This window comes from Triturus cristatus, chromosome 4_2 (genome assembly GCF_964204655.1).
Source record: "Triturus cristatus chromosome 4_2, aTriCri1.1, whole genome shotgun sequence".
Classification (NCBI taxonomy): Eukaryota; Metazoa; Chordata; class Amphibia; order Caudata; family Salamandridae; genus Triturus; species Triturus cristatus.
Genome location: NC_140586.1, coordinates 303,409,348 through 303,435,766, shown reverse-complemented (window position 1 = coordinate 303,435,766; position 26,419 = coordinate 303,409,348).

The window sequence follows — 26,419 nt, the reverse complement described above, 5'->3', positions numbered from 1 at the left end:
GATTTGATAGTGACAATTTTTTCTCTGAAAAAATTATTCAGGGAATCACATAGCTTCTGCGTAGGAGCTATTGAAGGGGCTGTCCTGTCGTTGTCACAGAGTTCATTAACTATATTAAAAATATCTTTGGACTTGTTGGATGACGATAAAATTTTTGAGGAGAAGAAATTAAGTTTGTGTTGTTTTAAAAATTTTTGATAATTTTTCCTAGTGACGCAGAAGGTTTCCCTATCCTGTGAAGAGTAGGTGGCTCTCCACTGTCTTTCTTTCTGTCGTACCCCTAATTTAAGTGCTCTAAGTTCTTGAGTGAACCATTTGTGGGCATCATTACCTCTAATGTTAGGTAGGTATACAGAGGGGGCGAACAGGTCTGCAGCATGGAGAAGCCAGGAGGACAGTGCCCTCTCGTCAACCTCCAGATCTTCGTCTAATGGGGGAAGGGTGTTGTTCAACGTGTCCATGAACCCAGAGCGGTCCATGGATTTCCATTTGCGGAACTCTTTACCCATGGGAGGTTTGGCCTTGTGCTGCCCTTGAATTTCTAGCAGAAACTGGATAAGATAATGGTCTGACCAGATGCAAGGGCTTATAATAGGAGAGAATGATGGTACGTTGTATGTCCAGATTTGGTCCAAGCTGTGACCCTTCTGGTGAGTGGGAGAGTGAATGTGTTGGACCAGGTTTAGATCTGTAAGCAGATCCCTCAGTTCTCCAGCTTGGGTGTCTGTGTCTGTTCTATCGAACCAATAATTTAAATCCCCCACTAGGACAGTTTTAGAGTGCTTTATTACATGGGAGGCCAGTTGTTCTGCCAAAAGTACTGGATAATTGGCCATGTATTGGGGAGGACGGTATAACAGAATTACAGTAAGAGCCCCGCTCTCTGAGTCTAGTGTGATTACCAAATTCTCTGTGTTGGGGAGAGTGAGAGAAGGTAATTCCCGGAAATGAAAGGATTTCGAAATAATTGCTGCTACCCCACCTCCAGCCTTCCCTTGTGCACGGTTGGCAGTCAGAATGTAGTAGTCTGAGGGAAGTGATGCCAGAATGTCCGGCAAAGAATGAGGGTTGGTCCATGTTTCGGTCAACAACAGAAGATCTGGTTTTTCTTCCGTCAGGAAAAGGAAGATGTTGACCTGGTTCTTTATTAGGGACCTTGTGTTGAGGTAGTAGCATCTCATGTTATGTAGTAGTAGAGGAGCCGATCTAGGTTCATTCGGCAATGGTGGAATAGACTGAATATCGTCAGCCAGCAGGGGAAGGCGGGAGAGCCCCAATGTTTGTATACGTGTGCAAGTGTGCGAGGGGAGTGAAGGGAGGGCTATTCCTGAGGGCGAGCTAGGTTGTAGTGATAATAGATCATGAGAGGAATACCTCACAAAATGGCCAGGGGGGGTAGGCCCGGGTCCCGGTCGGCCGCGGACGGGCGCAGACGGGCTTAACTCAGGCGCAACTCCGGCGCGCCTTCGTCGCGCCCGCTGCGCTCGTCCGCTGCGCTGACACATATGGACCGTTTAAGTAGGGGCGGGACTCGGGGGTGTGGCGGTGATGTCACTGGCCTCGCCTCCCACCTCACCCGAGCAACCCGGCCCAAGATGGCGGCCCCTGCCGCTGCGAGCCCGCTGAAGCGGTCAACGCTCAGCCGAGCACCGGTGCACTCAGGAGGAGTGATCAGGTAGGTGTCCTGGAGTCCGGGGGAGAGACTGGGATCACAGGATAGTTTCCAGAGTTAAAAGCGCTCCTCTGCGCTTAATGCGGCGATGTGTAAAGAAAATTAAAATACTGATCCAGCAATGTCTTTTCCGCGTTGTGGGTACTGCTGCTGACCTCCTTAGCCACAGGCGGAGACCCCCTGCCACAGGGTCGTCAGCCTGCAAATGCAAATGATAAAAGAATTTGTGTGGTAATGGCTGCGTGGTAAAGTTATTGTGTGGTTCCGACTGCGTGAAAAAGGATGTTTCCTGTCCTGGATGAATGACGGACCACAAATGGAATTACTACGCATGCCTTTACAACACGTCCGTTACCATGCAAATGCCTTTACCACGCAAATGCCTTTACCACACATGCCTTTACCACGCAAATCTTTACCATGCAAATCTTTACCACGCATATGCCTTTACCACACATGCCTTTACACAATGCAATTTGAAGCTAATGCTGCCAAGTTGTGTCCTACTCTGAAGGTTAAACCCTCATTCTCATGTCTGGTACATCAGGCGAGAATTCTGGAGTTGCTTGCTCAGCTGTAAATGCTTACATTCATTTCGCAGGGGTGTTTACTATCTCATGATTTCAGTTTATTCGCCTGTATTGTCCTAGATTTCTTTTTCCTCGCATGTTCTGCATTTAAGCCCTATCTGTAAAAAAAATATACATTTTCATTTTGTACATATGTACTTTTAGCTTTATTCCTGTGGGTGCCAGGAGATCGTCTTGTCGTCCATACTGTGATGCACAATTTTATTCTGTTTTTGATCGGATTCATGTCCGAGCGGGTGCGAGATCCACAGAAATAAGGTGCCTGGTGCCTGCTGCCGGCAGCTGCGGTGCTCTCTTACCGTCTCTGCGCTGGCTGTAAATGTGGAGCAGAAAGTAATTACAAAGAGCCCCAGCCTACGTGTTCATAGGAGCCAGGATGGGCCTGAGCGGGTGTCAGGACTGCATGCCCACCTCGCTGCCTGAAGCAAAGCAGACTTCTGCCTCATCACTTGCCCTTATGGCATGGACAAGAAAACATTGTGCTTTGCTAAGGTCCATGAAAACATTGATTTAAGAGGAAAAAGTCAGTGGTGTCAGAAAAAACAGAGAGAGAGCAGATATGCTGCATATTAGTTAAGGGTGGGCGCAGTGCTCCGCTTCACCCGCGGAGTATGCGTAGTGCTGCCTACTTCGCGCTTCACAAAGTAGGCGTAGCAGGCAGACTACGCACACGCCACGGCGGAGCAGAGTTGCCCGCCACACGCCTCCCTCCCGCCCTCATTTTAATATTACTTAGAACCTTAAAAGTAAAGAAAATTACTTACCTGAGCTGCGGCGTCCCGGGGCTCCATCTTCCTGCTTCCTCGCTAACTTCTTCCTCACAAATGCGCATGCGCGGGCGCTCGCGCATGCGCATTTGTGAGGAAGAAGCCATCGAGGAAGCAGGAAGATGGAGCCCCGGGACGCCAAACCGAGATGCACACTGAAGCTGTCTTGCCTGGTTGAAGACAGCAGGCGCAGGCTCCCAGTCTAACTGGGAGTGCAAATTCACGGCATTCAGGCCAATCCTGATGCTGCTTTAATGCTACCAACAGCAGCATGAGAGCAGTGTCAGGATTGGCCGCAGGGGAATCTGGGAGCCTGCAGTGGAGAGGAGCTTAGAAGAGCTCGATGCGGTGACGCGGTGATGCTGCAGGTACGTTTTTTATTTTATTTGTGTCTTCCCTCCTGCTTTGCCCTCACCGCCACTCTTCAGAGACACCAGCCGCTACTGATGCAGACTATATGTACTGTGTGATAGGGCAAGACTTCCAGTCTAGATTTTACTTACATTGTGAATGCAGGTGCCTCGAGGCTCAGTGGACTAGGGAGCTGTGGGCAGGTGGGCTGGGTATCGCGCAAGCTACCGGGGCAGAGAAAGATGCTCTGGGTGCTAGACAAAGATGTCTAAACGACTCTTGAATTCTTGTGGGAGTGGCCAAGGGTCTCTTAGGCTCTCACTGAGGGCCTGAGAGTTATCAGATATGTTCTGAAAATGTCTAAGGGACAGCAGAGAGAGTCTGAGGACAGGCTATGAAGCTTTCACACCTGTATGATGCCTTTAGCAGTTACTGAAAAGACACAGGGCCCCCTGATACTAATGTGAAGTACACCTAGGCAGGGAAATACATGCTGTGAAATTCCTAGGACTATTTCAACAACTAGACTAGATCATCCTTATATTAAAGATAGTAGTGACACTGGGAATAGAAAAATACCAAATTGTTTATTGTTGGGTAAATTCATTAAAGTTTTAAATTCTTAATTTTTTACAGTTGAGAAAAAACTTTATTTGTAAAAACAAGGGTGTCAATACATAGTTCACAATGGTAAATGCATGTCACTACTAAAACAAAATGCTACATTAAAATTATATGAATCGGGCTTAAGGATAAAATAGAAAAATCGAAACAATAAGAATGATCATAGAAAGCAATTAAAATAGCAAATATGCAGGACCACTTGGGGGTTCAAGGGGGTTTTAAAACTTCTTGTTGAGTTGGCTGCAACTGAAAAGATCGTCTGGCACTTGCTTCAAGGTATATTGTAATAGGTAACCACAAATCCAATCGTTTCATTACCATATGTGCTGGGTATACAAAAGAAGTGTCTAACCTATGATTATGGCAAACTGCATACCCACCATGCCTTATAGGATATTTTTGTAAAGTCTTTCCAGTTAGCGGTAATTTGCTGAAATGCGACCGCTAAAAGTAAATCAATAATTTTAACATTAAGGGTAACATTTTCCCAACAAAATGAAAGACTTCCTAAGAAAATATGAGTAAAGGAGAATGAGAGTTTAGTTCCAAAAATCAGATTAATTTGGGACCATACCTGTTTCCAAAAATTATACACAATAGGACAATGAAAATAACATGTGAAATAAATCAGCATTGGGAGATGAACATGTCCAACAGACATCTGAAGCAGTGGTGAATTTTTTGCTTAAAGCACAGTCTATTATAAATGAAAAACAGCGTTTGCGTTGTATTGGCTGCTCTGGAAGACTTACGTATCTTAGTCCATAAGGTGTTCCATAAAGACACTGGCCAGGCTAGCATAAAATCTCGTTCCCAAGCTTCTTCTGTTTTGGATTTCGCCCTAGCAGTGTTATGGCCTTGTAAATAACTATATATAATGGAGGCTTTGGGTGTGGTTTTCAACAAGGTGTGAAATTGGAAGGAAGGGTTCGGAATAGTGGGTACACTAGGCGTGATAGACAATTGGGTCTATGTATCCATTTAAAGTAAATTATATTTATGAAGAAATTAACTTAAATGATTGACTGAGTGAGGAAAAAGGAATAAGATTCGACCGTGAGAATAATTGGTGAATCCATATTAAACCTCTCTGGTGCCAAGTCTTCCAATAAAATGGTTTGTTTCGAATAAGCAAGTTATTGTTGTGCCAAATGGTTGAAGGAAGGAAGGAATCTATAGTGCTATTAGTAGAGGTGGATGCAGACAACAGAAGTTTAGAGGTCAATTTGATGATGGGAGTGGACAAGGCCTGTGGTTTACGTGAGAAAGAGAGGTATTCATCAAAAGAAAAGGGGGAGAAAAAAAGGCGTTCAACTGCAGTCCATAAAGGACAATCTTCATTGGAATCACGTAACCAAAGAGAGGCTTGACATAAAAGGAATGCTTTTTGATACGCCGGGAAGTCAGGAAAGTTAACTCCACCCTCTGTTTTAGGGCAAGTTAATTTAAGTAGGGACATTCGGGATTTCTTGTTATTCCAAAGGAAAGAAGAAAGAATAGAATTAATCTTCTTAAAAAATTTAGCACGAATAGGTACTGGGATGTTGGAAATAGTATATAAAATTATGGTCGACAACATCATCTTAATAGTGTCCAAATGGCCCCACCAGGATAGATAAAGGGGATGCCATTTAGTGGTTAGGTCTGAAATATTTTCTGTGCATTTAGTCATGCATAATGATACCGTATCCGATATTGAAGAAGTTACGTGTAAACCTAGATACTTAATGTGATTAGGACTCCAAGTGAAATTGGAAGCACTAAAATCTGTTTTGAAAGCATATTTGGTTAAGGGTAAAATCTCCCATTTATCATTGTTTAATTTATAACCAGAGATATTGGAATACTCTTGTACTTCTGCCAAAAAAGCGGGGATTGAATCACTTGGTTTTGACATAAAAAGCAAGATATCATCAGCATAAGCTGCTAGTTTAATGTGGGAAATATGGATGCTTGGAAACCATATATATTTGGGTTTTGACGTAGCTTGGAGAGAAAAGGTTCCAAAGCCAAATTAAAAAGGAAGGGGGACAAGGGACATCCTTGGCGCACTCCTCTCCCTAAATCAAAATAAGGTGAAATTAAACCATTGGCGCAAACTGCCGCACGGGGGTTGGAATGAAGTAGAGAAATTAGGGATGTAAATTTAGGGCCAAAGCCAAACCATTTGAGAGTATAAAACAAATAAGTCCACTCAACTCTGACAAATGCCTTTTCGGCATGCAATGCTATCGCAACAAGGGATTGTTTTAAATGGGAAGATTTAGATAAAACATTAAAAAGGAGTTGTGTGTTATCAGTTATGAATCGACCTTGGACAAAACCAGACTGTTCTTTTCCTAACAAGTCTGGTAAGTAAGAATCTAATCGTGTAGCTAGTGCTTTGGAAAATATTTTGTAATCAATGTTAACCAGAGATATAGGGCTGTAATTTTTGCAATATTTAGAATGTTTACCTTCTTTGGGAATGAGGCAGATGTGAGCTTCTGAGAAAGAACCCGAGGAGCTACCCAATGTACTGGAAGAATTTATTAGGGAATACAATTTGGGCAGTACAAGTTTAGAAAAATGGTGATAAAATTCGACAGTGAAACTGTCTGGTCCTGGTGCTTTGTCTTTTTTAAGGAGTATTAGTGCATTTAATAACTCTTGCTGCGAAATATCTAACTCCAGGGAGGATAAGTCTGGTAGAGCATGTTGAGGTTTATGGATAGTGGAAAAGAAATGCAGTAAAGAATGATCTGTGGGTTGTGTTTCAGAAGCATATAGTGATTTGTAAAAAAGAGAAAATTCATTCAGGATGTCAGCATCCTTAAATTTTAAATCAGAATGTGCATCAAAGATAGATTCAATGTTCAATTTATTATTTCTAATTTTTAAATAATTGGCCAATATTTTCCCAGCCCTATTCCTGCCCCCATAAACTTTTGCGCTAGATTTTAAAAGATATAATGAAGCGTCCTCCGTTGACTTTTTATTGAATAGCATTTTGAGGGCTGTTAGACAATCCTTCGATTGTGAAGTGTAATAAGAGTACTGCAGTCTCTTAATATCCTGAAGGAGATCCGTGGTGAACTTGCGGGCAAGTTTTCGTTTCTTTGCAACAAAGCCAATTATGAAATCTCTTGCTGAGGCTTTGAATGCATCCCATAAGGTAGAAAAGGGCATGAGTGGAGTTTGATTCATCTAAAAAAAATCATCAAAAAAAGTAGTAAAAGAAGCAGTAAACTTTGGATCTAAGAGGAGGGCATTATTGAACCGCCACCTTCTAGGACCTGAGACTCTAGGTAGAATATCGAGGCTAATTGAGACAGGGGCATGATCTGATAATAATATGGGACCATTCTCTGCATTAGTTAGAGTTTGCGAGATATTGTGTGAGACAAAAATGTAATCAATCCTTGATTGAGATTGATGAGAAGGGGAGTAGAAAGTGTACTCTCTAGTGTTCGGATTACAGAGACGCCAGGCGTCAAGGAGTTTATGTTGAGTGATAGTATGTACAAAAGACTTGTGAGGTTTATTAGGAATGAAGGAAACCCTAGAATTCCTATCAATAAATGGGTCGTAAGTCTGATTACAATCACCAGCTAGAATAAAGTTATCATCCATACAATGAGTAATGTGCTTAGCCAATGTAGGTCAAAAGGAGGATTCACCACATGTAGGGTCATATACATTTAAAAGAGAGACTGGAACACCCTTCAAAGGCAATCTAACATTGAGCCATCTGCCAGCATCATCTGATTCTTGAGATACAAGTGAGAACGAAAGGGATTTGCGACATAGTATCATTACACCATTGCGTTTGCCATCTCCTGGGGAGAAGAAAACTTCTCCAACCCAACCTCTTTTCAATTTTAAAGATTCAACATCTGAGAGATGAGTTTCTTGCAGGAGTACAAAATCAGCCTCTAATTTGGCTAAGTGGGATAGAACTCTTTGCCTTTTGATAGGAGAGTTCAATCCCCTAATGTTCCAGGTAATCAATTTCAATGACATATACTATTAGAAGCAAAGTGATCTAAAAAGGTAAAAAAAGGAGCCCAATTCATTGTAACAACAGTATGTGATGTAGGGGGAAAAAAGAAGGACAATATTTGCCAATTCAGTGAAAGCTTGAAAAAAAACCATATAAAACAAATGGCCAGAGCCAGAAAAAGATTTTGAGCCAGAGAAATGAACATAGTATAATAATAGAAGAAAAGAGAGGTATCGCAAGTAAGAAATGGAAAAATGTAAAAATAATGAAAGTTAAACCTGCAGTAGTAGATAAAGAAAAAAAATTATAACAAGCATATAGAAGAAAGTAAGAGTATTAAAGACACCAAGGTGCCGATTCCGATGGCCGGTCGGACAGCTGTCCGTAGCCTTACCCTGCGACCGTCACGTACCCGGTCCGTCCTGTAGAGTAAGTACGATGCGCATAACTGCCAAAAACATGACCGACACGTAGGCTGTGAATCAAGACCCATTCTCCGTCCGAGCGTAACTCCCAAAGAGGAACCGCGTCGCCCGGAAGCAGTATCCATAGCAGTTTCCGGCATGACAAGTACAATGCGTACTTCCTACGCGCCGGACGAGTTGTCACGTACGGCACGTCACAGCATCCGGAAAACAAGCATATCAGCTACGATTCGCGCTACAAATCAATACACGGCTACGAGACGGAACAGCTTGCAGTGGGCACGAGACAGAGCAACAAGCAGCATGTACGACACAAACACATCATAAATCCCATGGCGCAGGTCATACCAGTACTCTACATCTATGACCGGATCAGGAACCGACGACGTCAGACACCTACCACATAAACAAACGACACGTACCCGCAAAATGGCACACACACACAGGGGATACATATCCTGGCCACTAACAACAGCCCACCATAAGGGTTGCATGGCCAGCACCACTAACACCCCCACCCATAGGGGGCCTGTTGCCCATCACCCCTGCCACCCCCACTCACAGGGGACCTGTTGCCCATCACCCCTGTCACCCACACCAATAGTGGACCTGTTGCCCATCACCCCTGCCACCCCCACTCACAGGGCTTATGTTGCCCATCACCCCTGCCAACCCCACTCACAGGGCTTATGTTGCCCATCACCCCTGCCACCCACACCCATAGTGGACCTGTTGCCCATCACCCCTGCCACCCCTACTCACAGGGCTTATGCTTCCCATCACCCCTGCCACCCCCACTCACAGGGCTTATGTTTCCATCACCCCTGCCACCCCCACTCACAGGGCTTATGTTGCCCATCTCCCCTGCCACCCCCACCCATAGTGGACCTGTTGCCCATCACCCCTGCCACCCCCACTCACAGCGCTTATGTTGCCCATCACCCCTGCCACCCACACCCATAGTGGACCTATTGCCCGTCACCCCTGCCACCCACACCCATAGTGGACCTGTTGCCCATCACCCCTGCCACCCCCACTCACAGGGCTTATGTTTCCCATCACCCCTGCCACCCACTCCCATAGAGGACCTGTTTCCCATCACCCCTGCCACCCCCACTCACAGGGCTTATGTTTCCCATCACCCCTGCCACCCCCACTCACAGGGCTTATGTTGCCCATCACCCCTGTCACCCACACCCGTGGTGGACCTGTTGCCCATCACCCCTGCCACCCCCACTCACAGGGCTTATGTTGCCCATCACCCCTGCCACCCCCACCCACAGGGGACCTGTTGCCCATCACCCCTGCCACCCCCACTCACAGGGCTTATGTTTCCCATCACCCCTGCCACCCACACCCATAATGGACCTGTTGCCCATCACCCCTGCCACCCCCACTCACAGGGCTTATGTTGCCCATCACCCCTGCCACCCCCACCCATAGTGGACCTGTTGCCCATCACCCCTGCCACCCCCACTCACAGGGCTTATGTTTCCCATCACCCCTGCCACCCACACCCATAGTGGACCTGTTTCCCATCAACCCTGCCACCCCCACTCACAGGGCTTATGTTTCCCATCACCCCTGCCACCACCACCCATAGTGGACCTGTTGCCCATCACCCCTGCCACCCACACCCATAGTGGACCTGTTGCCCATCACCCCTGCCACCCCCACTCACAGGGCTTATGTTTCCCATCACCCCTGCCACCCCCACTCACAGGGCTTATGTTGCCCATCACCCCTGCCACCCCCACTCACAGTGGACCTGTTTCCCATCACCCCTGCCACCCCCACTCACAGGGCTTATGTTGCCCATCCCCCCTGCCACCCACACCCATAGTGGACCTGTTGCCCATCACCCCTGACACCCCACTCACAGGGTGTATGGTTCCCATCACCCCTGCCACCCCCACTCACAGGGCTTATGTTTCCCATCACCGCTGCCACCCCCACTCACAGGGCTTATGTTTCCCATCACCCCTGCCACCCACACCCATAGTTGACCGGTTGCCCATCACCCCTGTCACCCCCACTCACAGGGCTTATGTTGCCCATCACCCCTGCCACCCCCACCCATAGTGGACCTGTTGCCCATCACCCCTGCCACCCCCACTCACAGGGCCTATGTTTCCCATCACCCCTGCCACCCTCACTCACAGGGCTTATGTTGCCCATCACCCCTGCCACCCACACCCATAGTGGACCTGTTGCCCATCACCTCTGCCACCCCCACTCACAGGGGACCTGTTGCACATCACCCCTGCCACCCCCCCGATAGGATGGGTGATGCGCAACACATCCAGCATACGCAAACATCAGGTATGTCCGCAAAATACATCCCCCATGACATCATGACAACAGTGTGTAGTCTGTGACAAATGCCCACAACAGTGAATATGGCTACGAGCATACAATGTAAGTAACAGCACATGTGTGACCAACACATGAGTGTGACATACACAAGGCAAGCATCACCATAGCACTGTGGCAATGTAAAAAGAACACCCCCTCACTGTGTAGAACAGAAGTCAAGTGGGGGCTCACAAAATACAGCCGATGTGGAGCATTGTGGTGATGGGGACCAAACCCCCCTCAACACAGTGACCAAAAGGTAAGTGTCATCATGGTCAAAGCTGCAAATAACAAACAGCATGTATGATCCCTGATCCCAACACATCAAACACTTCTGGGGCAAACTAGTGGTTGTGTCCCATACACATAGAGATGTGGTGAGGCTAACAGTGCTCTGAAAACATAACACTCTCGGCCATGTGCAGACAAGCAACACACATGGGGGCGGACAATGCACACAGCGTTCAATGACACAACAGCAGAAGTGACCATCACCAAGCATGCACACATCTCGAAAATAGACACACCAATCAAAACAACATGTGTAGACTGTAGGTGTCAGCTCACTAACTCACATTCCATGCCAGCAATGGCACCCAACAACCAGGATGAATGTGCACAATGATGTGAAATACTCACAGGGACAGCATGCAAAATCACAGAAACAGCATCCAGACAAAGGCCCACAACAGCAATACAAATGCACTGGTGCAGATGCACAAACAGGCAAACTCACACTGCACATCTGACACAACATGTGTGTGTGTGTGTGTCACAGTATCCCCAGGCAACTACACAACACATGAGAGGGGCTGAACCACAGTGACACAGATGTGGACACAGTGCCATACAAAAGTAAACCATCTTTGGGACACCCTCAGTGGGCAATCAGGTGTTGGGAGATGAGAGGAATCACAACAGACACATGTGACACTAGCTGGAATGAACACCGACTAACTCAGCAAGAGACTGACACACAACAGCACAATCCCCAGAGACAAGACATTGGGGTGACACAAGCATGCATGACACCTCCACTGTGATGACAAAGGCAGATGTCGTACAAACTGGGAAACCCAGACATGTGTCCTGTGCCACAAACGTACATCACACATACACAAACACAAATCACTCAGCATGGCCCCTCATCCATGGACAAACGGGAGCTAGGGGACCATCCATGCAAACATTCACATCAGTCCACCATCAACACCACACACTTGAACTGCAACAATGTGTATCTGTGAAGCCCACATGGACATGTGACATTGCACATGCCCACATGACAAACACAGGAGTGTTGGCAGGAACTAAGGTGCACACACACATCACACAAGGACTGTTTACAACCCTGGGGAATGACAGACACACTGCACAGTAAGCAGTACATGGCCATGACCTCAAAGCTCATGTGACCTTCACAATCCCTGCCACAGTCCCAGGACTATGCAGATGCCAAGGAGGAACACAAGGCACCCATGCTGACATCGCTGCTGTGAACCCGACAAGTGGGAGCAGTCACACACACATACAAATGTCTCAATCACTGAAAAATATCACCTAGGGACAACTACAGGATATTGCGAACAAACAAGAGCCTTGAGGAACCCTGACTGTGTCCCATCTGTGTCTGACAACATCATCACCACTCAGAACTGACAAATCCCAATGATGATACACCAATTAACAGTAGTGTGTCATGCACCCACACATCTGGTAGCCCATTGGAAAAGTAGTGGGATTAACCCAGTACCACTCAGCAAGCATCAACAACAGGAACATATCAAGGGAACACTGTCTGTGTATGAACAGGGATGTGGACACACACACATGCACATACAACACACACCATGGGCCCAGGCCATGTCACTGGACAACACACTAACTTGAGCTGTGCCAACGATATTCACCGCAAGTCCCACTCATGTCTTCAAAACACTTGGTCAGTCAGCCATCAGTTACCACTAGGCCTGGGCTAAAATTCCGTTCCGCTCGCGGAAATTGCGATAATTTGACATTTTCGCGTTCCGCATTTTACCGGAAATTTTTTGCTTGCTCGCGCTGTAAAATAATACATTCCCCCATGCGCGCGATCGCCTTACCAAAATCCCCGCGTCTGCCGACAAGTTTTCCCTGTCCGGTCGCGTTCTCCACGAGATGTTGGATTGTTGGTAGCGATTTGCGCTGTCTCGCGACCGTTCGCGCCCGCAGTAACGTCATTCGTCGCGCGATCACGTCTTTCTTCTCGCGATCATGCACCGCGAGACAAGTGAAAACAAGATGGCCGCGCCCGCGAGCAACCGCATGGGTAAGTTGGCGAGCCGCGACCACGCAGAAAATACCGCGAACGGGTGGGAAAAAAACTTCCACATCTTCGCGATATTTCCGTGCGTTTGCGGAGATTTGTAACATTTTCGCGATAATTTGCGAAAGTGAATTTCGCAAATTCCGCCCACCCCTAGTTACCACACAATGTAGCCTCTGGTCACAACAGCCTGGGTACGGGAGTCATCCCTATGTCAGCTGCACATACCCCAAACATATATCTAGCAAGTTGCACAGAGGACCCAGTTTCTCCTTTTACAATGATGCCCACACCTGTAGGGCCAGTAGTGATGGGCACGAAGTATGTGGAAGTGACAATTTGGACAATGGGAAGCACATCATATGTGCAGGGGTGCAAGCCACAGATGTGACCATGGCAATTAAATGCTCACAGAGAGATGTACACAAATAGTTGATCTAGACACACCCAGGTAGCTGCAAAGGATGACATGGATACCCACCAGAATAGGATACATATCTCATGGCCCACAGGGAGTACCTCACATCAACACATCAGTATGCAACATTGTAAACCAAGCATTACAGGTGCAAGGGCATCTAAAACAACCTCAACATGATGTACAGCTAAATCAAGTTCACAGGGACAAAGTAAAAAGCTTTATTCAGCATATGAAAAGTGAAACGTCTGTTCCAACAAAAGGCCAATGGCCAGTCCATGTCCAAATGGCAAGGAGTGAACTAGAGTGACCAATTCAGTATATGAAATTCGAAACGTCTGTGCAACCAAAAGGCCAATGGCCAGTCCATGTCAAATTGCCAAGGAGTGAACTATAGTGACAACTGTCACACCTTGCTTGCCTGCACTGCTAAGGACTGGGGTCATCCCTTCGGAGGGGCATACATGGGGGCAGGCCAGGCACTGCAGGGACAGCATCAGGGCGCAGCAGAAGGAGGCAGTGAAGAGGTGGGGGATGCAGGCGAGACACTTGCAACTGCAGTGGAGATGACTGAGTGGTGGGTGCTGTCACACCTGTGGGGCACAAGTCAGATGGGGTGGGTGCCGGCACAACTCCAGTGGGCAGGTCAGATGGAGTGGATTGGCTCACCACTGCAGTGCCCAAGTCAGACGGGGTGGGCGTGGACTCCAAAGCAGTGCCTACATCCATGGGAGCGGAATGGGGGACAGGTGAGGTCTACAGGGCAGGGGGTGGGGACACGGTCCCCACATCAGTGGCACCAACTGTCTGACCAGGTGTGGAGGAGCAAGTGCTAGGGGGGGATGGCCTTAGCATTTTGGGGCTGGTGTATCTGTGTGTGGGGGAACCCGGGGCAGGGAGTGGCGGGGGAACCTCTCGAATGGTGGCCTGGGGGATGGAGGACGGAGACTTTGCCTTGGAGCTGCGTGCTGGCGGGGGGGTCTTGCTCTTCTGGCACCGGGGGGACTTGCGGGTGGGCGTCTCGGTCTGACTGCGCCTGGGGGAGGGTGTCCGGGTGTGAGGGGCACTCCCTTCTGTTTGTGGGGATTTCCTCTTCCCCTTGTAATCAGGATCTGCTGGGTCGGTGGGGAAGAGGCCAAGGTCACAGAGGAAGAGCTTCTGGGGGGATGGGGTTGCAGGTGAGGCACGAGAAGGGGGCTGGGAGGGAGAGGTCTCGGAGGACTGCGGAGTGGTTGTGGATGTCTGTGTGTGTGTCAGCAAACCAGCCCCTGTGAGTGTGGAATCAGTCCCCTGCGCTTGCTTGTGTGAACGTCTAGCCCTTGGTTTGGGGGTTTCTGTGCTTTGGACAGGTAGTGTGCTAGGAATCGTGGGTGCTGCAGGGGTAGGAGGGGTGTGGGACTGTTGGAGGAGGGACACTGCTGCCGTTAGGGAGGAGGCCACGGACTGGTTGGTCCTCTGTAGGGCAGACATGCCAGAGGAAATGCCCTCCATGAATGACACCAGTTGTGTCAACAGACCTGTGTGTGCATGGAGGACCTTCAGCATCGACGTCTGACCTACATGCATCTGTCGAAGTAAGTCCACAGACTCCTCACTCAGGGCAGCAGGGGACACAGGGGCAGGGGGTGCAGTGCCTGGCACAAAGGAGACATGCTCACGAACACGGGAGCCCACAGGGACCTCTGGGATGGGAGCCGATGGGAGGGGGGTGGTGGTGGTGGTGGTGGTGATGGTGGCGGAGACAGCCTCACTAGCTGGGGTTTGCTGACACCCACCTCCACAGGGGAGTAATCCTCAGAGCTGCTGTGGCCTTCAGCTGGGGGGGATGGTGCTGACGACTCCTCTGTGTGGCTCAAATCACCCTCCGTGCCATTGGGTCCACCTGACTCCTCTCCTTCTGTCCCTGTAAGGCTCTGTGGCTCCTCCTGGTCCGTGCAGTTGTCCCCTCCTGTGGCCGTGGATGTATCTGGATAGGATGAGGAAGTAAGAGAACAACATCAGTCACCTGCACCGACTGCACACACCACAGTGAGTACATCACATCACAGGGCAAGCCCTGGCATCATCAGCTGAACACAGCTCAAAGTGCCAACACGGTTCAGAATAAGACAATTGTCATTTTCAACATCAACCATGGCACACATATCCCTCCTTGACTTGCACACATATGTCTGTTGCATGTTGGATGCTAATACCCCAATGTGCCAACATGCACCACCCACACATTAGTTGTACATGCAAGTGAACATGTAGGAGTATGTCACTAGACCCACAGCACATCTCTTGCGACTGGCTCAGCACAGGTGTCTGGATGAAGGGATGGGCAGAGACTCATTTCACATGCTTGGGATGCATGCCAGCAACACACACTATGATGTACTCATGTCCTGATGGGCAAGGCCACAATGGGGTGCATGCTGCACACTTGAACACAACGAAGGCTCACTCATAGCAAGTCCAATGCCATGGCACTGGGATGCCCTGAAAGTCAGTCAACACTGTATCCTGTCACAGGGGCAGGGCATCCAGACAACAACAATATGCACTGACTCACAATCCTAGCTCAGGGGCAAATCTGTCTCTGCAGATGACCGGCGCACTTGCCCATCCCATGCAAACAACCTATCCAGGACCCAGAATGCCCCACATCATGAAAATTCAGACATATGAGTCTCAGCAAACACAAATCCATATACATCAACACATCACAGTCTGCCATGCATATAACCCAGCTGCATGAGGAACAGAGTTGCATACACCATTGTGCGCTGTCGGATGATCACACACCTATATGTCACACAGGTCTTGTCTCCCACAGTCACATTGCAGATGTCATGCTGACCCTCTGAATCATGGACACCCCAGTTGTACGTAGCAACAAGCCACACCCTAATGACACAGAGGCACACACCTGAGGGCACATGTCATGAAGCACAACCTGCAATTTCACACACAGGAGTGGGATTACAGAGTGTTTCTGAATGCCCTTGAGGGGGCAGGACTGGGCAGGACTAAGTGAACCATTGTTTTGCCCCGGACAGTAGTCAGGTGGCTAAGCAATTGTGGCATACTTGCTATACCTACTCCTGATGCCCAACAATTGGAGTACCCTGCAGCATGGTTTTGTATTGAATACCCCAGAAACATGTTGCGAGTCAGACCAGCAATTGGTAGGTACACATCTCAAGGGCACACACAGTTCACATGTCAGATCTCAGGCATTGTGTAAACAATTGACCCACCCATGAAACACACAACATAGTCACGGGAACTGATGCTGACTGGTACCTGATACATAGCTGACTGCAGGGACACAGTGCCCTAGTGACACAAGCAAAAGACTGTAGGGGCCACACCTGTGGAACAGATGAAGAGGGTGCATCACACAGATGAGGGACCTGATTTTGGGACTACAAGACCTACGTGATGTGGAAGTGTGACCCGGACAAAAGACTGCTATTTGCATGTCAGACATAGTACACAGATCAGGCATGGACTTACCCCCTTCTTGCTGCTGTCTGGCCTTCAGCTGCCTATCCAGGTCCAGGAAGACCACCGCCAGTATCTGGAGCATGTGGAGAGTCAGGGTCCGGTGTCCGCCCCTCCTGCGTGGAGGTGACAGCTTCAGCTGGACTCTAGCTATCCTCCGGGTCCAGCCCCAAAGGTCCTGCCACCTCTTCTGGCAGTTGCGGATGCGGCGCTTGTAGACCCTCACAGAACGAACAGCCCGGGCGATGGTCAGCCAGATCTCCTGCTTCTGGTGGGCATCAACCTGTGAGGAGGACAAAGTGAAAAGTACATTAACACACATGCCCCAGATTTGTGCAGCACACAATTAGATATACATGTCATCCTCACAAAGGGAAATTAATTACACAGGTAGTGCAACCCTGGGGAATGAAAACGCACATGCATGTCTGACATGTTAACAATGCCTGGATAGTTTAACCTGGCAAAAATGCACTTTAGCAGCAGGAAAACTATTCAGTACATGTACCTATACACTTTGGGGGATGAAAGTAGTCAGTGAGAATGCTTGCCACTGCTGTACACACTGCTAGTACTGCTAGTCAGACAACATGCATAATTAGGAAGTCAGTGGATAGCACACTCACCTGCTCCCCTGGTGTCCCATAGAGCTTTCTGTACTCTGGAAGGAGCCCTTCCAGCAGGGCCTGGTTCTCCTCCTCAGTGAAGGCTGGGGCCCTCTCCAGTGTACGTGCCATAGCAGGAGCCAGAGGATGCATAGAAAGCAGCAGTGGTAGCAGGGATGTGGTCCAGTAGCATGTAGTGCAGGCAAGTGAGCTCCCTGGGGGCCAGCCAGCCTTATATCTGTGCTGCAGAGGCAGACTCTGTGCCATGTGTCCAAAGTGATAGGTCCAACCTGGTTCCATTCTATGAATCTGGCCAATCCATTCAAAAGTACGACTCGTCCACACCTTCCGCATCGTTCAAATCTTCACCTTCATGGAACACTTGAAATTGCAACATTGTCGTAGGCATCCAACTGAATTTCCAGTGCACAACTCGTACAAGTTTTGAATCCGCATCCTTCTCCATGACAGTCCTGCGCCAATGGGTGCCCCCGGCTCATTCAACTGACTGTACAACGCGTATTTTGAATGTACACATGCACCCGTCTCCATACGATTCAACGGTCAAGGCGTACGTCTGTCTCGGACCATGCCTGTCCGACGCGTATGCATGATAGTCACCCACGTCGGACCTCATTGGATTCAATGACAAGGTGTACGCACGGCTCGGACATGACCCGTGCAATGCGTACGCATTGTCACCAGCGTCGGTACTCATTGCATTCAATGACAAAGCGTACGCACGGGTCGGACATGACCCGTGCAATGCGTACGCATTGTCACCAGCGTCGGTCCTCATTGCATTCAATGACAAAGCGTACGCACGGCTCGGACATGACCCGTGCAATGCGTACGCATTGTCACCAGCGTCGGTCCTCATTGCATTCAATGACAAGTCGTACGCACGGCTCGGACATGACCCGTGCAATGCGTATGCATTGTCACCAGCGTCGGACCTCATTGCATTCAATGACAAGGCGTACGCACGGCTCGGACATGACCCGTACAATGCGTATGGATTGTCACCCGCGTCGGACCCCATTAGTGTGACTATTAGACGGATGCAACACACATATACTGGCCATGGACACCTGCACACACCTGCCACACTATAGCATTGGCCACACAGTGTCCCATGGCATGTGAGGCTGCATTCCCTGGGTGTTTGAGGGGGCCACAGCAGTTTTTTTGTCTGGCACTTTGTGCAGCCACTCCCAGGCTGTTATCTTGTACATGGGAGAGAGTCCTTTGTGTGTTGTGCACATTAGCACTCTGATGTGCAATTGGACAGTAATTGGCATGAGTGAAGGCCACAGTGTCAGGTTGGATAAGTTTGGGGCATGTCACATACACCCTGAGTCCTGGGGGTGATGGAATGTATGTCACAGTGAGACCTGTAGCCCCAATACTGATGTGTACCCACAGTCTGTGTGCATGTTGTGTCTCAGATGTGTCTGATCACATGTTACCAATGGGTGACAGTCTCCACATCCATGTGGTATATGCATCAACCTTGATGGGGTGTGTGTCTAAGAGACGTACATGTAGGGCCGGCATGAACAACAGTGGTCACTACCTGTGGGACTTATGCTTGCCTTGTGGTGTGCACGTGCTACGCCATGTCCGTTGCTGTGTTGATGTGGCAAAACAGGGAGCTTGGGTTTCTGCATGGCACAGATCTGTGATGCCTGGAAGACATGAGTCCTCATTAGTCACTGGGGTGTTTTTTTTTAACGTTGAAGCAGCACATAGGTTGGGTGACACAGCCAGATGATTAGCCCATTGCACTACATGGCACTCATGTGGACATGTGGAATTGAGATGTGAGGTGGTGGTCTTGTAGGTGACATATGTGTCCATGCCCAACAGCACACACCTCAGTACATTGTGTAATGTCATGAACTAGCATGTGATAGTGATCGTGGTCATGGCCACATGGGGGGATGTACTGACAATCTTCCTTTGTGCATCTCTGTACTGCAGGGCACCAGCTGTCCATCGGCTGTTCCCAGACCTTGCAACCATGCAGGAACGCGACAGCATCAGACGGTACCACTTCACCAGGCCACTGATTGAGGAGTTGGCAGAGCAGTTGGCGCCACATCTGCTACCTGGCCGGACATACCCTACACCACTGACCCCAGAGGTGAAGGTGATGGCAGCCCTGCACTTCTTTGCTACTGGTACCTTCCGGTACATTGTGGCTACTGCTGGTGGTATGTCGCAAACGATGTTTAGTCGGGTGCTACGCGATGTCTTGGAGGGGATGTTGCAATTCCTCGAACAGTATATCAAGTTCCCGAGCCAAGATGAATTCCCTGAAATTAAGGATGCCTTTTATACACTGGGGAGGATGCCGAACATCATTGGATCCATTGATGGGACACATGTTGCCCTGATACCACCACAGGCACATGAGCAGGCATACCGTAACAGGAAGCACTACTATTCGATCAATGCTCTGGTGGTCTGTCTTGCTGACATGTTGATCACACATGTGTGTGCACAGTTCCCTGGTTCGGCGCACGATGCCTACATTATGAGGAGTAGTCACATTGCAACGCTGATGTCACAGATGCCAGCTTAGCGTGCCTGGCTTGTCGGTGTGTACTGACTGTTTCTCATTGTGTGTGTTTGTCAGTGTTGTATTCCGCACTCCTACAAAACTCATCTACTTGTTCATTTTTATGTGTGGAGGTGACTCCGGATACCCCAACATGCCGTGGTTGCTGACACCCCTCAGGAACCCTGTGACACCAGCCGATCTGCGCTACAATGAGGCACATGGTCGGAGCAGGAGGGTGATTGAGCGGACATTCGGCCTCCTGAAAAGCCGCTTTCGCTGCCTGGACAAGACCGGAGGGGCCCTCCCATATGAGCCTGCAAAGGTGTGCAAAATAATACTGGTCTGCTGCATGCTACACAACATGGCGGTGCGAAGGAGGTGCCTCTCATCCAGGATGAGGATGACGACGACCAACGTCCGGCACCTGTGGAGGATTCCGGCCTGGGCCAAGATGCCAGTGATGATGAAGATGATGGTGACGACCGCTCCCAGCTCATCAACAACTTCTTCCCCTGAAAGTGAGTTTCCAGGGTTGTTATGTGAATGTATGGAGGTAGCCAGGAATGTGTTGAGCCAGCTCTGTTGCTGTCTGAGTGTGTCTGTGTGCCACTTGACTGGATGCGTGCTGTGATGTGTCCATTCAGCGGGTGTGTACTCCACAATAGGGTAGTACTGCTAACTAGTGTTTGTGTTTTGCAACATGTTTTGTGCATGTGTATTGCCTTTCTCTCCTGTTCGTCTGTGCTTTTGACTGTATCTTGTCTGTCCTTCCCAGGGTCCTTTGCCTGTTGTGTGGTCAACACTGACCCCCAACACCCAGAAGCCAACACCAGTGTGGAAGTTGACAATTCCCATCAACTGATGTACCACACATCCCTGGACTTCCATTCTCCAACACATTGTGAGCATGTGTCCACTGTTACATAGAATTACCGTGCAACTATTGTGGAATAAACGTGTTGCTGATTGAACCTGTGCTATGCTTTGTTATGTGCGTTGTCTGTCTTCCCACATCTGAGTGACATCTGCTTACCTCACCTGTGGACTTGTTACCACTGACTGTGCTTGGTGTTGTGTCTGTGCTTGCCAATGTGTTTCAGGTCAACATCATTGTGTGTGATGAGTAACATGGCCATGGTGAGTATGTTTTTTGTTCCCATAGTGGTGTGTCTCCCTCACATGTGTCACATCCCCATGACTGACCTTACGTTAGTCACATTGTTGCAGTATTTTTCATGTACTGTGTTATGTAGCAGATCGACTTCGCCCTGAACATGACAAGTTTGAATCACAACAGAGGCAAGTATGGTGTACTAGTGAGTTTATTTACAAACATGTGTGAGTGAGGTGCACAGGATGGTGGGTGCTGTACAGTGGTTTGGGAATCCAAAGTTCACATTGGAGTTAGAAGTGCTGGTAGATGAAATGTCCAGAGTAAAGTCCACAGTTGTCTGCTACATTGACCCAACATGAACCCTCCATGTCATGTGGGCAAATTGTGTGCGATTGGACAAGGTGAACGGGTTGCGCACAAAGAACATTGTCCAGAACATGTTTAGAGGCCCTGGGGGATGTGCTGGGACATCTGCCTCTCACATGTCCTTCTTCGGACGACCCCTCTTCTTCCGGGGGGGATCCTCATGTGCAGACCTCTGCGGTGCAGGGGACTCTCCGCCAGAGTACCCCTCCCTCCCTGTGGCGCTGGCAGATGGTGTTGCAACAGATGTTGTGGGCACACAGGGGGGTGGGGACAGGTTGGTGTTGATCTGGCAGAGGCATTGTAGTATGTCCTGATGCACCGCAGTAAGGGCATCCCACTTTGCCTCCATGTGGGCATGGTGGGCAACCTGCTCGTGTTGCATGTCCTTGAGGATCCCCACTACCTGGCCAAATCCTCCGGTGCTATCCTGGTACGCATCTATGATGCGTGCCAGTTGGGGGTCATCATGCAGTCCAGACCCCTCTGCAAGGCGTGCCCTGTGCCTCCCACCCCTCCCAGCACCCCTCTCCACACGGGCAGGACCATCAGCGGTACGCACAGGTGACCCTGGGACCCCTTGGGTGGTGTTGCTGGTGGTTTTGGCTGTAGCTTCCGGGGGGTCCTGTGTCCCTGTGCTGTGGGAGTTGATTGGCCTTGGTCTGTCCGTGTTGGCGGGGGTGCCCTGTCGGTGTCCAGATGGTGGAGGCGTGGGTACAGGGGGGGCAGATGTTAGGGGCAGATGTTGCTGGTGCTGGTGCTGCATGATGGCTCACACCGGACGGGCCAGTTTGGTCGTCATCATCCGAAGAGGACAGTGAGAGAGTCAGACCAGAGAGCTCAGTGCCCAACAGAGTTTTGGACTGGGTATCCTCGTCATTTGTCACAGCACAACCTGTGTTTGGAAGAGACACACAATGTGATTTATGTTTCTACATGCATCGTTGGTTCACAAACATGACATTTTCTACTTTTCAAACAGATGCCTGCCTGTACATTGCTTTTTCCCAGCTTGTCACAGACAGAGTTTGATCTTGTTGTTGGCCATTTGACAGCATGGCCTTGTGCTCCCCATAACAGAGCCCAGTGTCAGACATCTTGTCGGTCCCTTCCCACTCCCTGTGAGGCGAGTATGTTTCAGGTTGATTTTTCTGGGCCATGTGGGAGGGTGTAGGTTGTCTGTGACTGTGAGTCCCATCATACTCTTGGCTACACCCCCCTTCCCAGCATGCCCATGCTTCCTCCCTCTTGACTCTGCTTCCATGTGAGGGGGTGTGACAGCAATGGTAAGATGGCTGACTGTGAAATCCTGGTGTTTGTTTGGCTATCAGTCCCAGCATGGCCTTGTGCTCCCCACAACAGAGGCCAGTGTCAGACATCTTGTCAGTCCCTTCCCACTCCCTGTGAGGTGAGTATGTTTCAGGTTGATTTTGCTGGGCCATGTGGATGGATGTAGGTTGTCTGTGACTGCGAGTCCCATCATACTCTTGGCTACACCCCCCTTACCAGCATGCCCATGCTTCCTCCCTCTTGACTCTGCTTCCCTGTGAGGGGGTGTGACAGCACTGGCAATATGGCTGACTGTGAAATCCTGGTGTTTGTTTGGCTACAAGTCCTGAGTGAGCCCCTGTGCTTCACACAGCAGCACCCAGTACGGGGTATCTTTTGCTGATATTTCAATGAGGTGTGTGTCAATGCATTGTACCCGGTGAGTTGTGTGGAGTATGTATTGGGGGGGTGTCTCCCCATGCTGATTAGTATGGTAGGGCTGTCAGTCCTCCTTCCCATCATGACACGTGCTTCCATTGTAGTGCGTGCAAGATGTCTTTCAGGATGTCAGTCAGTGGTGTCCTGCTTCTGATTTGCGCACATGCCCTAGCAGGGCCTTGTGCTCCCCACAGCAGGACCCAGTGTCAGCCATCTTGTCAGTCATTTTCCACTCCCTGTGATGTGGGCATGTTTCAGAGAGGTCTTGATGGGCCAATCAGGAGGGGGAGCATTATCTGTGACTACAAACACCAAAATGCTTTTGGATACACTCACTTCACCTGCATCCCCACTATTCCTTCCTGTCAGTCACCAGCACTGTGAGGTGGTGTGTTTGTGGTGTCAAACTGTCTGGCTGGGTGTATTTGGCTTAGTGCCACTGGCTTGCTGTATTTGTTTGTAGGTTGGTGCATGTCATGACACAGTCCCCAGTCACTATGAGATGGCAGGTATTGTGTTTGTGTGACTGGCATACACATCTTGGGTTGATTATTTATTATTGGTTAGTGTAGCTTTGCTTGGGGTGCATGGTTTCACTGCCCCCTTGCCACACAATCTTGGGTATGTTGTTTCTGTACTCACCAGTCTCTGGGATGTCTGTTAGGCCATGGATGCTCTCTGGTGGTAGGATGTCCCGCACCAGGTCCTGAAGTAGACTGGTTTGGCAGGAGGGCCACCGCCGGTGCGCTGACTCAAGGCGTGATCTTTTTCGATGAGTTTCTTGACCCTCCTGCCCACATCATACCACCTGTTCTGGATATCGTCCTTTGTGCGCAACGTTGGTGCTTGTGCGTTCACCTTGTGCACAATCCTCGCCCACATCTTGGTTTTCTGTGAGATGGGGGTCCTTTGAACCAATGTACCAAACAAATGTGGCTTTACTCTGATGATCTCATCTACCAGCACTTCTAACTCACTATCTGTGAACTTTGGATTCTTCTTTGGAGGCATAGTGATGGGTGGTGGTGGTGGGGATGTGTGTGTGTGAGAGTGCAAGTGATGGTGGTTTGGTGTTCGTTTTGCTGTGTGTATGTGTGTGTGCTTTTGTATGAGGTGCTGATGGTGTGTGAGTTGTGTGATGTGTGAGTTGTGAGTGTGGCTGTTGTTGCTGTGTACTGGTGTTTGCTGATGGCTGTGTCTCCTGTTTGCAAGGGATGATGGTAGTGATTGTAGTCCTTAATATAGTTGTAGTTGTGGGTGTGTCTTTATCCAATTAATTTTTTTAGGGTATTTATTGGCTTAGTCATTGCTTGTTTGGTCCTTTTTTTGTGTTTTTTCCATTGTGTTTTGTAGGCATGAAGGAGACGTTCATGTGATGGAAACGTACGCTGCTGTTGTCTCGCGCAGGCTTTTCCGCCTCGTTCACGCTCCTGTCTTCTGTGTTTGGTAGGCGTCGTTCGCGGCGGTCTCTATTGCTTGTGTGCCGGGTTGTCTGTGCGTGCCGGTCGTACGGCTTGGTCTCCGTGCGAGTCGGTCTAGTTTTACACGCAACACGCATTGCATCGTACTGTGCTAATCGTACATCGTGGGTACGGGTCGGTCGGGTTGATTCCGGGTTCGTGTCGGTCGGTGAAAATCGCGTTGGATTTCCGGCCGGATAACTATTTTCCCTCTGGCTCGGTCGTACGGCTTGTATTCCGTACGTGTCGGCTGTAATTCACTCGCGTTGCATCGTACTGCACGGGTCGTACGGCACTAGTCCGTGTCAGTCGGTATTCGTTTTGCGGCCGGAATCGACCCCCAAATGAACAAATAATCATAGAACATGGTATGAGTTGAGAAATCCAGGACAATATAACACAAAGAACAAAGGACAGAATAAAAGACATACCTACAGAGGGGAAATGTGGAGGGGGGGGTGAGACCACATGGAACAAGCGGAACATCTGGGTTCAACCACACGGAAGACCATCTTGGAAACCACCCTACAATTATACTAATCCATGAGATTATATAATTTGAATTATCATTATGTACGGTAATGTCTTTGATTAGACACTCAATGAATGTATTATGCTGCCAATATGTATACAAGAGTAGAGTGAGATTGTGTGAATGGATGTATGATATTTAGTCAGTATGTTATGTATATAGCTTTTTTCTGTAACTAAATGCACATGATGCTTCAAAAAATCAAAAAAATCAAAAAATTCAAAATTTAAGAATTTAAAATTTTAAGGAATTTACCCAACAATAAACAATTTTGTATTTTTCTACTCCCAGTGCCACTACTATCATTAATATAATGATGATCTAGTCTTGTTGTTGAAGTAGCCCTAGGAATTTCACAGCATGATGCCTTTAGCAGTCCATGGAGGCCATCTCAGGGGCCAGGAAGGCTGGCCGGGTGGGCCGAGGGTTTATGAGTGTCTGGGACTCTGTGAGGACCAGCTGAGGGTCTGTGAGGATTGTAATCAAGATTGAGAGGATCTTCTACATGGCTTTCAGGGTTAGGTAAGGATCTCTTGGGATCAGCATGGGTTTTCTCTGGACCAATGATGACTAACAGTGTGAGATATGATGGGTAGAGTGACCATTGAGTGTAGCTATGGGAGCAGTGAGGCATCAGGAGGGAGTTTTGGAGACTCTGCGCACCAACCGTCTAGGTGTAAGCACTTGCAGAATGGATCTAAAGGTGAACTGAGGGTGAATGAGGGCTAGTGAAAGATGGGTGGCAGCTCAGGGATTATAAAGGTTGATTGTTAGTCCCTGAGTACTCTGAGCGTGTCTCAGTACTGGAAGAGGCTCTCTGAGGTCAGTAAAAGTCTAGCTAGCGAATGGCTGTAGTCTAACTTGGGATCTCTTATGGTTGGCTTAGGGCAGTGCTTTTGAAACTTTTTGAACCAAGATCCAATTTTTAAAAACGACAAACGTTTGCAACCCATCTAGGTTTCTTGGACAAGAGGTGGGCTAATATTTAACGTAACTAACGCATCTTGTGGTAGCGTACTATAATTTACAGACTGCACATTTTCCATTAAAATGGCCATACATTTGTGCAGACATATCATTTTACTAATAACACT